Here is an 11,744-nt window from a genome sequence, read left to right as displayed (position 1 = left end):
TAGCTTCATACAGAATGGCTCTGGCAGAGTTAAAAGAATTGAAAGATCAGTTGCAAGAGTTAACAGATAGAGGTTTTGCTAGACTGAGTTTCTCTCCCTGCAGTGCACTGGTGTTATTTGTGAAAAAGAAAGATGGCACGATGAGAATGTGTATAGACTATCGATAACTCAACAAAGTGATAAGCAAGAATAAATACCCTTTTCCACGAATAGATGATTTGTTTGATCAGTTAAAAGGGGCAACAGTGTTTTCAAAAATTGATTTGAGATTGGGTTATTACCAGTTGCGAGTTAAAGACTCAGATGTGCCAAAGATTGCATTTAGAATGAGGTACGGACACTATGAATTTCTTGTTATGCCTTTCAGACTAACAAATGCACCTGCTATTTTCATGAACTTGATGAACCTGATTTTCAGGTCGTACTTAGATCAATTCATAGTTGTGTTTATCGATGACATTTTGATTTACTCTCGTGTTGAATCTGAGCATGCCGAGCATTTGAGAATCGTGTCACAGAATTTGAGAAATAAATAGTTGTTTGCAAAGTTTAACAAATGTGAGTTTTAGTTACGAGAGGTTGGTTTTCTGGGACATATAGTTTCAATCGCGGGTATCCGAGTTGACCCGAGCAAAATTTCTGAGATTATAGATTGGAAGCCTCCGAGAAATGTATCCTAAGCCTGTAGTTTTCTAGGACTAGCCTACTATTATAAACAATTTGTGAAAGGCTTCTCGATGATTACGACTCTGATGACATGATTGCTTCAAAAAGATTTAAATTTGAATGGTCAGAAAAGTGTCAGTAGAGCTTCGAATTGTTGAAAGCATTATGGATAGAGGCACCAGTGTTAGTTCAACCTGAGTCAGGTAAAGAATTTGTAGTTTTCATTAATGTATCGTTAAATGGCCTGGGTATTGTTTTGATGCAGGAAGACAAAGTTGTAGCTTATGTCTCAAGACAGTTAAAGCCACACGAAAAGAATTATCTGACGCACTATCTAGAGTTAGCCATGATAGTGTTTGCATTGAAAATTTGGCATCATTACTTGTTTGGTGAGAAATGTCATATTTATACCTACCACAAGAGCTTAAAATATCTGATGGCTTAGAAAGATTTGAATTTGCGACAGTAGAGATGGTTAGAATTGCTAAAAGACTATGAATTAGTTATCGACTATCATCTGGGGAAAGCAAACGTAGTTGCGGATGCTTTAAGTCAAAAGTCCTTATTTGCTTTACGTGCTTTGAACATACAATTAGCTTTTTCTGACGATGGTTTGATAATAGCTGAGTTGAAAGCAAGGCCGTTATTTCTATAGCAGATTTGTGAGGCTCAAAAATTTGATAATGAATTGTAAGTAAAACAAGCTCAATGTGAGTCAACTTCTGATTTAGAGTTTCGAATAGGGCTTGATGACTGTTTGATGTTTCGTGATAGAACATGTGTACCAAAAAATTTTAAGCTCATTTGGAAGATTCTAAATGAAGCACACAATAGTTGTTTATCAGTACATCTAGGAAGCACGAAAATGTATAACGATTTGAAACAGTTTTATTGGTGGCACGGCATGAAAGAGATATCTCAGAATTTGTTTCGAAATGTTTGATTTCTTAGCAAGTCAAAGCTAAGCATCAAGTACCGTCAGGTTTATTACAGCCTATTATGATTTCTGAGTGGAAGTGGGACAGAGTTACAATGGATTTCGTATCGGGTTTGCCCTTATCTTCGAAAAAGAAAAATGAGATCTGGGCTGCTGTTGACAGATTGATGAAATCAGCTCATTTCATTCTGGTACGTACAGATTTCTCGCTTGATAAATTAGATGAGTTGTATATTTTCGAAATTGTGAGACTACATGGTGTTCCCCTATCTATTGTTTCGGATAGAGATCCAAGATTTACTTTGCAATTTTGGAAGAAATTGCAAGAAGCTTTAGGTTCAAAGCTGCATTTTAGCACTGCATTTCACCTACAAACAGATGGTCAATCCGAACGAGTTATTCAAATAGTTGAGGATATGTTGCGTTGTTGCATTTTTGAGTTTGAAGGTAGCTGAGAGAAATATCTACCATTGATTGAATTTTCTTACAATAATAGCTTCCAATCGAGTATAAAGATGGCATCATACGAAGCTCTATACGATCATAAATGTCAAACACCGTTGTACTGGAGTGAGCTCAGCGAAAATAAGATTCACGGGGTTGATCTGATTAGAGAGACTGAAGAAAAAGTGAAAGTAATTAATGATAGTTTGAAAGTAGCTTTAGATCGATAGAAATCGTATGCAGACTTGAAACAGAAAGATATTGAGTTTCAGATTGGGGATAAAGTGTTTTTGAAAGTGTCGCCGCGGAAAAAGATATTGCGGTTTGGTCGAAAAGGGAAATTGAGTTTGCGATTCATCGGACTGTATGAGATTACTGAGCGAGTTGGGCCAGTGGCATATTGTCTATCCTTACCATCTGAGTTAGAGAAGATACATAATGTGTTTCATGTATCAATGCTACGAAGATATTGATCAGACCCTTCACACGTTATTTCTCCAACTGAAGTTGAGATACAGTCAAATTTATCATACAGTGAAGAACCAATTCAAATTTTAGCTCGTGAGATCAAAGAGCTAAAAAATAAGAGAATCACATTAGTGGAAGTATTATGGCATTGATATGGGGTTAAATAAGCTACATGGGAACCCGAGGATGCTATGAGAAAACAATACCTGAACCTATTCACTGGAAAGATTTTCGGGGACAAAAATCCCTAAGGGGGAGAGTTGTAACAACCCGTTTTTAGTTAAATCAAAATAGTGGTTTTGAAACCACAAATCCAAAGTCAAAATATTTGTTTTATTATTTTAATAAGGTTACAGCATGATAGATTAATTACGTGAAAGTTTCGTAAAGAAATTTTACCGTTTAAATGCTTAATTAGGTAAAAAGGACTAAATCGCGTAAATTGCAAAAGTGATATTCTATTAGCTAAAGATATTAAATAGCTATTAATGTTAAATTAAAGGTCATTAAGTGGTAATTAAACCATTTGAAAGCTAATGGATGATAGTGGAGTGGTATTTGGTGTAGTTATTAAATAATTTTAAGGTTAGTTTGGTAAATTGGTTATTAAATGATAATTTAATAAAATAGAAGTCATTTTATTCATTGTCATCTTCATCTAACTGATTGTACAAAGGGAAGAAGCCATTTTCTTAGCTTCAATATTCGACCATGCTATCTATGCTCAATTAGGTATGGTTTTTGTCCTATTTTTGATGATTTCTACGTTTTTAAAATCATTGCAGCTTAATCTAGCTAGCTCGTATCTCCAATTTCAAAACTGTTAAAGCATGTCAATGTTGCCATTGTTGAATGCATGAGTATTTTTTTAGTTGATGATGGCAAATAAATCATTGTTGTTAGATGTACAAGTTTTGTAAAATGAATTTTGGTAAAAATGTCAATTTTGGATTAAATTGTGAAATGTGCAAATTGTGTGGTTGAAATGTGAAATAAATGAAAGTTTTGGGCTGCTAGGGACCTATATATGATTCGGCCAAGCATGAGTTTTGTTGAATTGTGTGCATTTTGTGTATTTGTGAAATAGTGACTAAATTGATTAAATGCGAAAGTTTATGGGATAATGTGTAAAAATGCCCAAATGTGTATTTTTAGATTAATTGAATGAGTAGATGAATAAATAATTTAATTTTGAATTCATATAGATCAAGAAAGAAAGAATTCGAATTTAGATCGAGGGAAAAGCAAGGTTATCGAGTAGTCGACCTGATCCGTCAATTCCGAATACGAGGTAAGTTCGTATGTGATGATTACATTATAAATGTATGTTAAAATGCTTTAATATTGTATACATTGTTAAAACGAGATTATGAATAATGTATGAATTGTGAAAATTACTCTACGAATGCCTTCGATAATAGAAAAGTGTGAAAGCCCAGTTGAACCGTAAGAATAGTTTTTGATACTACGGACATGTTAGTAAGTAATACGTTGATTTGGCTTTGGGCCATGATATTAGCACTTCGGGTGCGTATTTTACAGATTTGGCTTTGGGCCATGCATATCGAATGATTTGGCTTTGGGCCATGATAATAGTTCTTCGAATAAGTTACCTTGAGTTGGCTACGAGCCATGGTATAGGTACTTATCGTACGAGATTCCTGAGTATCTGATTTCTATTCCGAATGGTTCAACAAGTAAATGATTGATGTGGTTGAGAAATAGGTTAGTACGAGGCGGTACAGGTTCGTGGAGAACCTTTTCAAGTATTAAATAGTGAAAGTTCGATGAGTTTGTATTTGATCATGTTTTGAGACATAAGAAAGGTTTGTAGTTAATGTGTATATGGTTTTGCCCTGTGTAATTGGTTGATTTGAATTTTTTCAATGAATTAAGTTATTCACATACGAGCTTACTAAGCTATAAAGTTCATTTCGTATTATTTCTCTATGTTTTATAGTGAATCAAGGCTAGCTCGGATTTGGGAGTCGTCGAGAACATCATCGCACTATCAAACTCTAATTTGGTACTTTTGGATTATACATTTATGGTATATGGCATGAATAGGCTAGATGTGATATTTTGGTTGTGATTATAGCCATGAGATTTGGCTTATAAATGATGTTAATATTGATATGTGTATGGCTATTACAAATGTTAATGACTTTTGTAATATGTTTATAATGCCTTGTGAGATGGTTTGTTTTGGTATATATTTGATTAAGTGAATTGGTTGTATTTGTATAGCATGAATTGTGCATGAATTGGGATTGATTTTGGCTGCCCTTTGTGTATGGAAATTGTACATTGAAGTTGGGGTGGCAAATTGGCCTTACAAATGAGCTATTTTTATCCACACAGGCGTGTGTCTCAGCCGTGTACGACACATGGTCGTGGTAACGGCCGTGTGTCCCCTAATGATGCTTAGAAATCACGTCAGTGAGTTACACGGCCTAGACACACGAGCGTGTGGTCAGCCATATGGCCAAGTCAATGTACCCTCCAGTTTTCACACAGCCTGGTTGATAAACTGTAATTTATACATATTTTTATCCCATGTTTAACGCATTTTATGGATGATTTCCTATTAGAATTGGTGAATTCGATGCTCCTAATGCTTTAATTTCATGTTTTATACTTAGGAGAGCATAGGAGAGCGAAAGGAACGAGAAACGGGCCAAAATCAGAGAAAACAGGCCAAAGAACGAAATCAACATGGCCTGGACCTCCTCACACGGGTAGACCACACGGCCGTGTCACTTTGGCAGGCTCGAGCACGGCCTGAAGTAATCGCACATGGACGTGTCACATAGGCGTGTCCCTACCGAGCCCAAGTTGAGTCCAATTCGAAAAAGGCTAATTTTGAGGGCTCTAAGGCATTCCAAAGCCTATAAATACACCCTAGAGGAGGAAGAAAAGGAGAGGCACAGAATAAGGAGTAAGGAATTACTCCAAGGAAGCCCATTGATCCATCTCAGAAGCCGGATTCACCATCAAGACTAAAGATCTCTCCTCAATTTCCCCTTCAAGAGTTTTGGGTTTTCTTTATGTTTTGTATTCTTTATTATTATGAGATATTTTCCTTTTTAGTTATGAACTAAATCCCCTAAATACCTAAGGGGAATGAAACCTAAGAAGAATCTTGTTATTATTTTCTAAATTGTATGATAAATATTTAACTTGTTCATAATTATGTGTTCTTAATTCTTGTTTTGATATCCCAGGATAATGGTTCAAGATAAGCTCTTATTCAGAGGAGGAATAGACCTTGTCTAAGAGTACATTTGTCATAATTAAGCGGAGTTGATTGTGCGCCTAGACATAGGGTGACAAGATTTTGCCAGATTAGGGTGAAGCCTAATAAGGGGATCCATAGATCGAGTTAATGCAACCCTAGGGTGTTAAGTAGAGAAAGGTCTCAATTATTCAATCTAGGGATTAGATGTTATTAGTCTTGAATAGGGATAATAACATAACTTAGGGATCTCTACGGAACAAGTTAAATTAATAAATCATCCGATTTAGAGCCAGAATAACAAGTACAGTCTAGATGAATTTTTTCTTAGGTATTGTCTTAATTCAATCGATTTTCCCAAAAGCAATTCCCCAATTCCATTCTCTGTGAATTCTTAGTTTAGAAAATTAGTTAGTTAAAACAAAAACCTCTTTATTCTTAGGCTAGATAATAAAAAGAAAGTCATTACTAGTACTTTTAGTTCCTTTGGGTTCGACAATCCGGTCTTACTAAAACTATACTACTATTCGATAGGTACACTTGCCTACATCGCGATAATAGCTAGTTTCAAGAATGATTAATATATAAATATTTAAAACCTTTCACGAAATCAAGCGATCAAGTTTTTGGCGCCGGTTCCGGGGAACTAAAATATTAGGAACACTCAATTTTATTACTTTAACCATTTATTTTTCTTGCAATATAATTTTATTTTTAATTTTATTCTAATTTACTAATTTTCTTTTTCATTCTTCTGACAGGTTTTTATAGTTTATGACTAGAAGAAACCCGTTAGGACCACTACTTTTTGACGAAGAAATCGATCGCACAGTTCATAAAAACCAATGAGAAATAAGGCGAAGCCTAAGATACACAGAGAACGAGCAAAAAGATGATACTCAACCCCTAACCGAAGAGATGGCTGAAAACCAAGACAATTAGCTACCTCTTGCAATTGCAGCTAATCAAAATCCTGCTCCACTCACTATGTATGATTATGCTAAACCTTCTTTAACAGGAACTGAATCGAGCATAGTTAGACCTGTTGTAGCTGCAAATACTTTTGAACTAGAACCTAACACTATTCAAATGATACAGCAATTTGTTCAGTTTGATGGTTTGCAGGATGAAGATCCCAACGCTCACTTAGCAAACTTTTTGGAACTATACGATACATTTAAAATTAATGGCATTTCTGATGATGCCATTCGTCTTCTATTATTCCCTTTCTCGTTGAGGAACAAAGCTAAACAGTGGTTGAACTTGTTACCACGAGGGTCAATTACTACTTGGGAACAAATGACCGAAAAATTTTACTAAAATATTTTTCGCCGGCAAAAACAGCTAAATTACGTAATGATATCTCTTCTTTTGTGCAGATGGATTTAGAAACACTCTACGATACATGGGAGAGATACAAAGACCTTTTGAGAAGGTGCCCTCACCATGGATTACAGCTTTGGCTCTAGGTTCAAACATTCCATAATGGCCTGAATCCTTCGATTCGGCAAATGGTTGACGCAGCTACTGGCGGAACCATCAATAATAAAACACCTGAAGATGCTTATGAGTTCATAGAGGAGATGTCATTGAATAACTATCAGTGGCAAGTCATGAGGACAAAGCCAATGAAAATAGCCGGTGTCTATAACATCGATTTGGTCACCGTGCTTTCTAATCAGGTAGAACTCTTGAATAAGAAAATTGATGGTTTTCTTAGTTCTTCACAGGTTCACCTAGTAATGCAGTGCGAAGCAAGTGGAGGAGGAACAAGCCATTCGGAATACCAACCTTATGGCCACAACATCGATAACGAGCAATTAAATTACATAGGTAATAATCCTCGACCTCAAAATAATCCATATAGTAACACTTACACTGCAGGTTGGAGGAACCACCCCAATTTCTCGTGGGGCAGTCAAGGAAATCAATGACCACAACCACCTTCAGGCTACTAACAACCACCTTACCAACAGGAGAAGAAGTCGAACCTTGAAGAGATGCTCACAAAGTTTATCTCGGTGCCAAAAAACCATTTCCAGAACACCGAGACAACATTTAAAAATCAACAATTGTCGATCCAAGGGCTCGAAACTCATATAGGCCAGCTTTCCAAACTAATCTCAGAAAGACCACTAGGAAGTTTACCTGGTAACACCAAATCAAAAGAGCATATGAAAGCAGTTACACTAAGGAGTGGGAAAGTGTTAGCGGAATCTGAAAAGAAGCTAACACAAAAAGTCGTGGTAAGCGGAAGGGGGAAGAAAAACCCAAAAATAGTGACAAACTAGTGCCGAAGGAATATAAACCTCTAGTTCCATACCCAGCAAAATTGAAAAAACACCGTATTGATGCACAATTCGGTAAGTTTCTTGAACTTTTTAAGCAATTACATATCAACTTACCTTTTGTTGAAGCCATCTCGCAAATGCCTACATACGCAAAATTTTTAAAAGAGCTTCTAACAAATAAAAGGAAATTCGAGTACTTATCTACAGTAGAACTCAACGAGGAGTGCTCAACCATACTCCAAAACAAGCTGCCAACCAAACTGAAAGATCCAGGAAGTTTTACTATCCCTTGCTTAATTGGTATTCTGAATGTTGAGAAAGCACTAGCTGATTTAGGCGCTAGCATTAATTTGATTCCATATAAAATGTTCAAACAACTTGGTCTTGGGGAACCTAACCCTAATAGGATGAGTATTCAATTAGCCGATAGATCTGTTAAATATCCTAGGGGCATTATAGAAGACGTACTTATGAAAGTATATAAATTCATATTTCCTGTTGACTTTGTTGTGCTTGACATGGATGAAGATGTGGAAGTGCCCCTAATTTTAGGGCACCCATTTTTAGCCACTGCTAGGGCTATAATCGATGTGGATGATGGTAAATTGGTACTTAGAGTAGGTGACGAGGAGATTATCTTTAAAGTTTATGATGCTATGAAGTTTTCTAGGGAACAGGATGACTCTTGTTATTTTATTAACTCTATTGATCATACTACTCAAGACTCTTTTCAGGAAATTGTACAAAAGGACACGACGGAACTGTATCCAGCTCAAGAAGAGGAGACAGATGATGAACCTAATGAACATTCTTCAAGACGAGTAGAATATGAGGGCATTAAGATAAATGATGAACTTAACCAAAAACCCTCTATTGAAGAGCCTCCTAAATTGGAACTTAAACAATTACTAAACCACTTGGAATACGCTTTCCTTGAAAATAATTCAACATTGCCAGTTATCATTGCTTCTAACTTGCAAACCAATGAGAAAGAGGAATTAATCCAAGTATTAAAAGAACATAAAAAGGCCATAGCTTGGAAAATTTCTGACAATAAAGGAATCAGCCCTTCTTTTTACACCCACAAAATTTTGATGGAAGATGAATACAAACCGTATGTGCAAGCTCAAAGACAATTGAACCCCAACATAAAGGAAGTTGTCAAAGCAGAGGTAATTAAATTTCTAGATGCTGGAATTATTTATCCTATTTCTGACAGTTCTTGGTTAAGTCCAGTGCAAGTTGTCCCTGAGAAAGGAGTCATGACGGTTGTGACCAATGAGAAGAATGAATTAATCCCAACAAGGATAGTCACATGATGGAGAGTTTGCATTGACTACAGGAAACTGAATGATGCCACAAGAAAAGATCACTTCCCCTTGCCATTCATTGACCAAATGTTGGAAAAACTATCCGGGCACATGTACTACTGCTTTCTAGACAGACTCTCTAGTTACTTCCAAATCCCAATAGCTCCTGAAGATCAAGAAAAAATGACATTCACATGCCCATATGGTACGTTCGCTTATCGTAGAATGTCTTTTGGATTATGTAATGCTCCTGCCACTTTTTAGCGCCGTATGATGGCCATCTTTGACGAACTCGTGGAAGATATCATGGAAGTATTTATGGACGATTTCTCGGTATTCGGTAACTCTTTCCATCTCTGCCTTAAAATTTTAAAATGAGTTTTAATAAGATGTGAGGAAATGAATCTTGTGCTTAACTGGGAGAAATGTCCCTTCATGGTTCAAGAAGGTATTGTATTAGGGCATAAAATTTCTAGTAAAGGGATTGAGGTGGACAAACCTAAAATAGAAACAATCGAAAAGTTACCCCCTCCTAGTTCGGTTAAGGTTATTAGAAGCTTTTTAGGACATACTGGTTTTTATAGAAGATTTATTAAGGATTTTTCTAAAATAGCTAAGCCTTTGACTAAATTACTAGAAAAAGATATACCTTTTAATTTCAATCGAGAGTGCTTAGAAGCATTTAATACTTTAAAGGATAAATTAATTAATGCTCCAATTATCATTGCACCTGATTGGAACTTACCATTTGAATTAATGTCTGATGCGAGTGACTTTGAAGTAGGTGCAGTATTGGGATAGCGAAGAGACAAGCATTTTCAACCTATCTATTATGCTACAAAAACTTTAACAGGTGCATAAGAGAATTATACTACTACAGAAAAAGAATTATTAGCTGTGGTTTTTGGATTCGATAAATTTCAATCATATCTCATATTGTCTAAAGTCGTTGTTTACACTGACCATTCCGCCCTTCGCTACCTTTTAACTAAAACTGATGCAAAACCTCGACTCATTCTATGGATTCTCCTATTGCAGGAATTTGACTTGGAAATTTAGGATAAGAAAGGAGCTGAAAATCTCGCGGTTGGTCATCTGTCCAGGCTTGAGAACTCCACTACCAAGGAACTAGATGAAGTTGAAATAAATGATTCATTTCCTGAAGAACAATTTTTCGCTATGTATGACTTCGAGGTACCTTGGTTTCCAGACATTGCAAATTTTTTAGCCGCTAACATTATCCCAAAAGGGTTAACACACTAGCAAAAGAAGCGATTCTTTAATGATGTGAAAAACTACTTTTGGGACGACCCCTTTCTTTTTCACAGATATACAGATCAAGTCATTAGAAGATGCGTTACAAGATCCGAAACATCAAAAATACTGGAACATTGCCACTCAGGGCCAACTGGAGGACACTACAGTGGAACTAAGACCGCACATAAAATTCTTGAATCAGGTTTTTACTGGCCCTCGTTATTCAAAGACGCTAACAGGTATGTTACTTCATGTGACAAATGCCAACAGACAGGTAACATATCTAAACATGATGAAATGCCTCAAAATTATATGCTTTCATGTGAAATATTTGACGTTTGGGGTATCGATTTCATGGGCCCATTCCCCAGTTCATTTGGGAATAAATACATCTTAGTAGCAGTTGATTATATGTCCAAATGAGTGGAAGCCCAAGCTCTACCTACTAATGATGCTAGAGTGGTAGTACGTTTCCTTAAGAAACTCTTCTCGAGATTCGGAACACCTAGAGCAATTATCGGTGATAGGGGCACTCATTTTTGTAATACCCAATTTGAAAAAACTCTTAAGAAATACGGAGTTCATCATAGAACAGCCACCCCATACCATCCTCAAACTAACGGACAAGTTGAAGTGACAATCCGAGAAATCAAACGGATCCTTGAAAAAACAGTAGAAGCAAACAGAAAAGATTGGGCAATGAAAGTAGATGATGCCTTATGGGCTTACAGAACTGCTTTTAAGATACCCATAGGGACATCACCTTACAGACTTGTTTATGGAAAAAGTTTTCATCTACCATTCGAACTAGAGCATCAAGCTTTTTGGGCTATTAAATTTCTAAACCTTGATCCCGAACTTGTAGGAAAAAATAGGTTGATGTAGCTGAACGACCTTGATGAGTGGCGAGCCAATGCATACGAAAACTCATGCCTATACAAGGAAGCAACAAAGTGGCACCATGATACTCGTTTAAAGTAACAACAACAATTTGAAGTTGGAGATCTTGTCCTCCTATACAACTCAAGACTCAAATTATTTCCTGGGAAACTTAAATCGCGATGGTCAGGAACTTTCGTAATTCAATTTGTTCTTCCATATGGCACAATAGAGGTAAGTCACCCATCACACGGTAC

The 11,744-nt window shown here is 36.3% G+C and overlaps 1 non-coding gene across 1 annotated transcript; it reads right to left on the bottom strand.

The window, feature by feature from the left end:
• Positions 1-7,097: 7,097 nt before the first annotated feature.
• Positions 7,098-7,203, bottom strand: LOC128291287 (small nucleolar RNA R71). Its single transcript, XR_008281063.1, has one exon. It is a non-coding gene; the product is annotated as a small nucleolar RNA R71 (small nucleolar RNA).
• Positions 7,204-11,744: the final 4,541 nt, after the last annotated feature.

Source organism: Gossypium arboreum, chromosome 3 (genome assembly GCF_025698485.1).
Source record: "Gossypium arboreum isolate Shixiya-1 chromosome 3, ASM2569848v2, whole genome shotgun sequence".
In the NCBI taxonomy this organism is placed as follows: domain Eukaryota; kingdom Viridiplantae; phylum Streptophyta; class Magnoliopsida; order Malvales; family Malvaceae; genus Gossypium; species Gossypium arboreum.
Note: the sequence above shows the minus strand (reverse complement) of the source record. Positions and strands in the feature narration are given on the sequence as shown.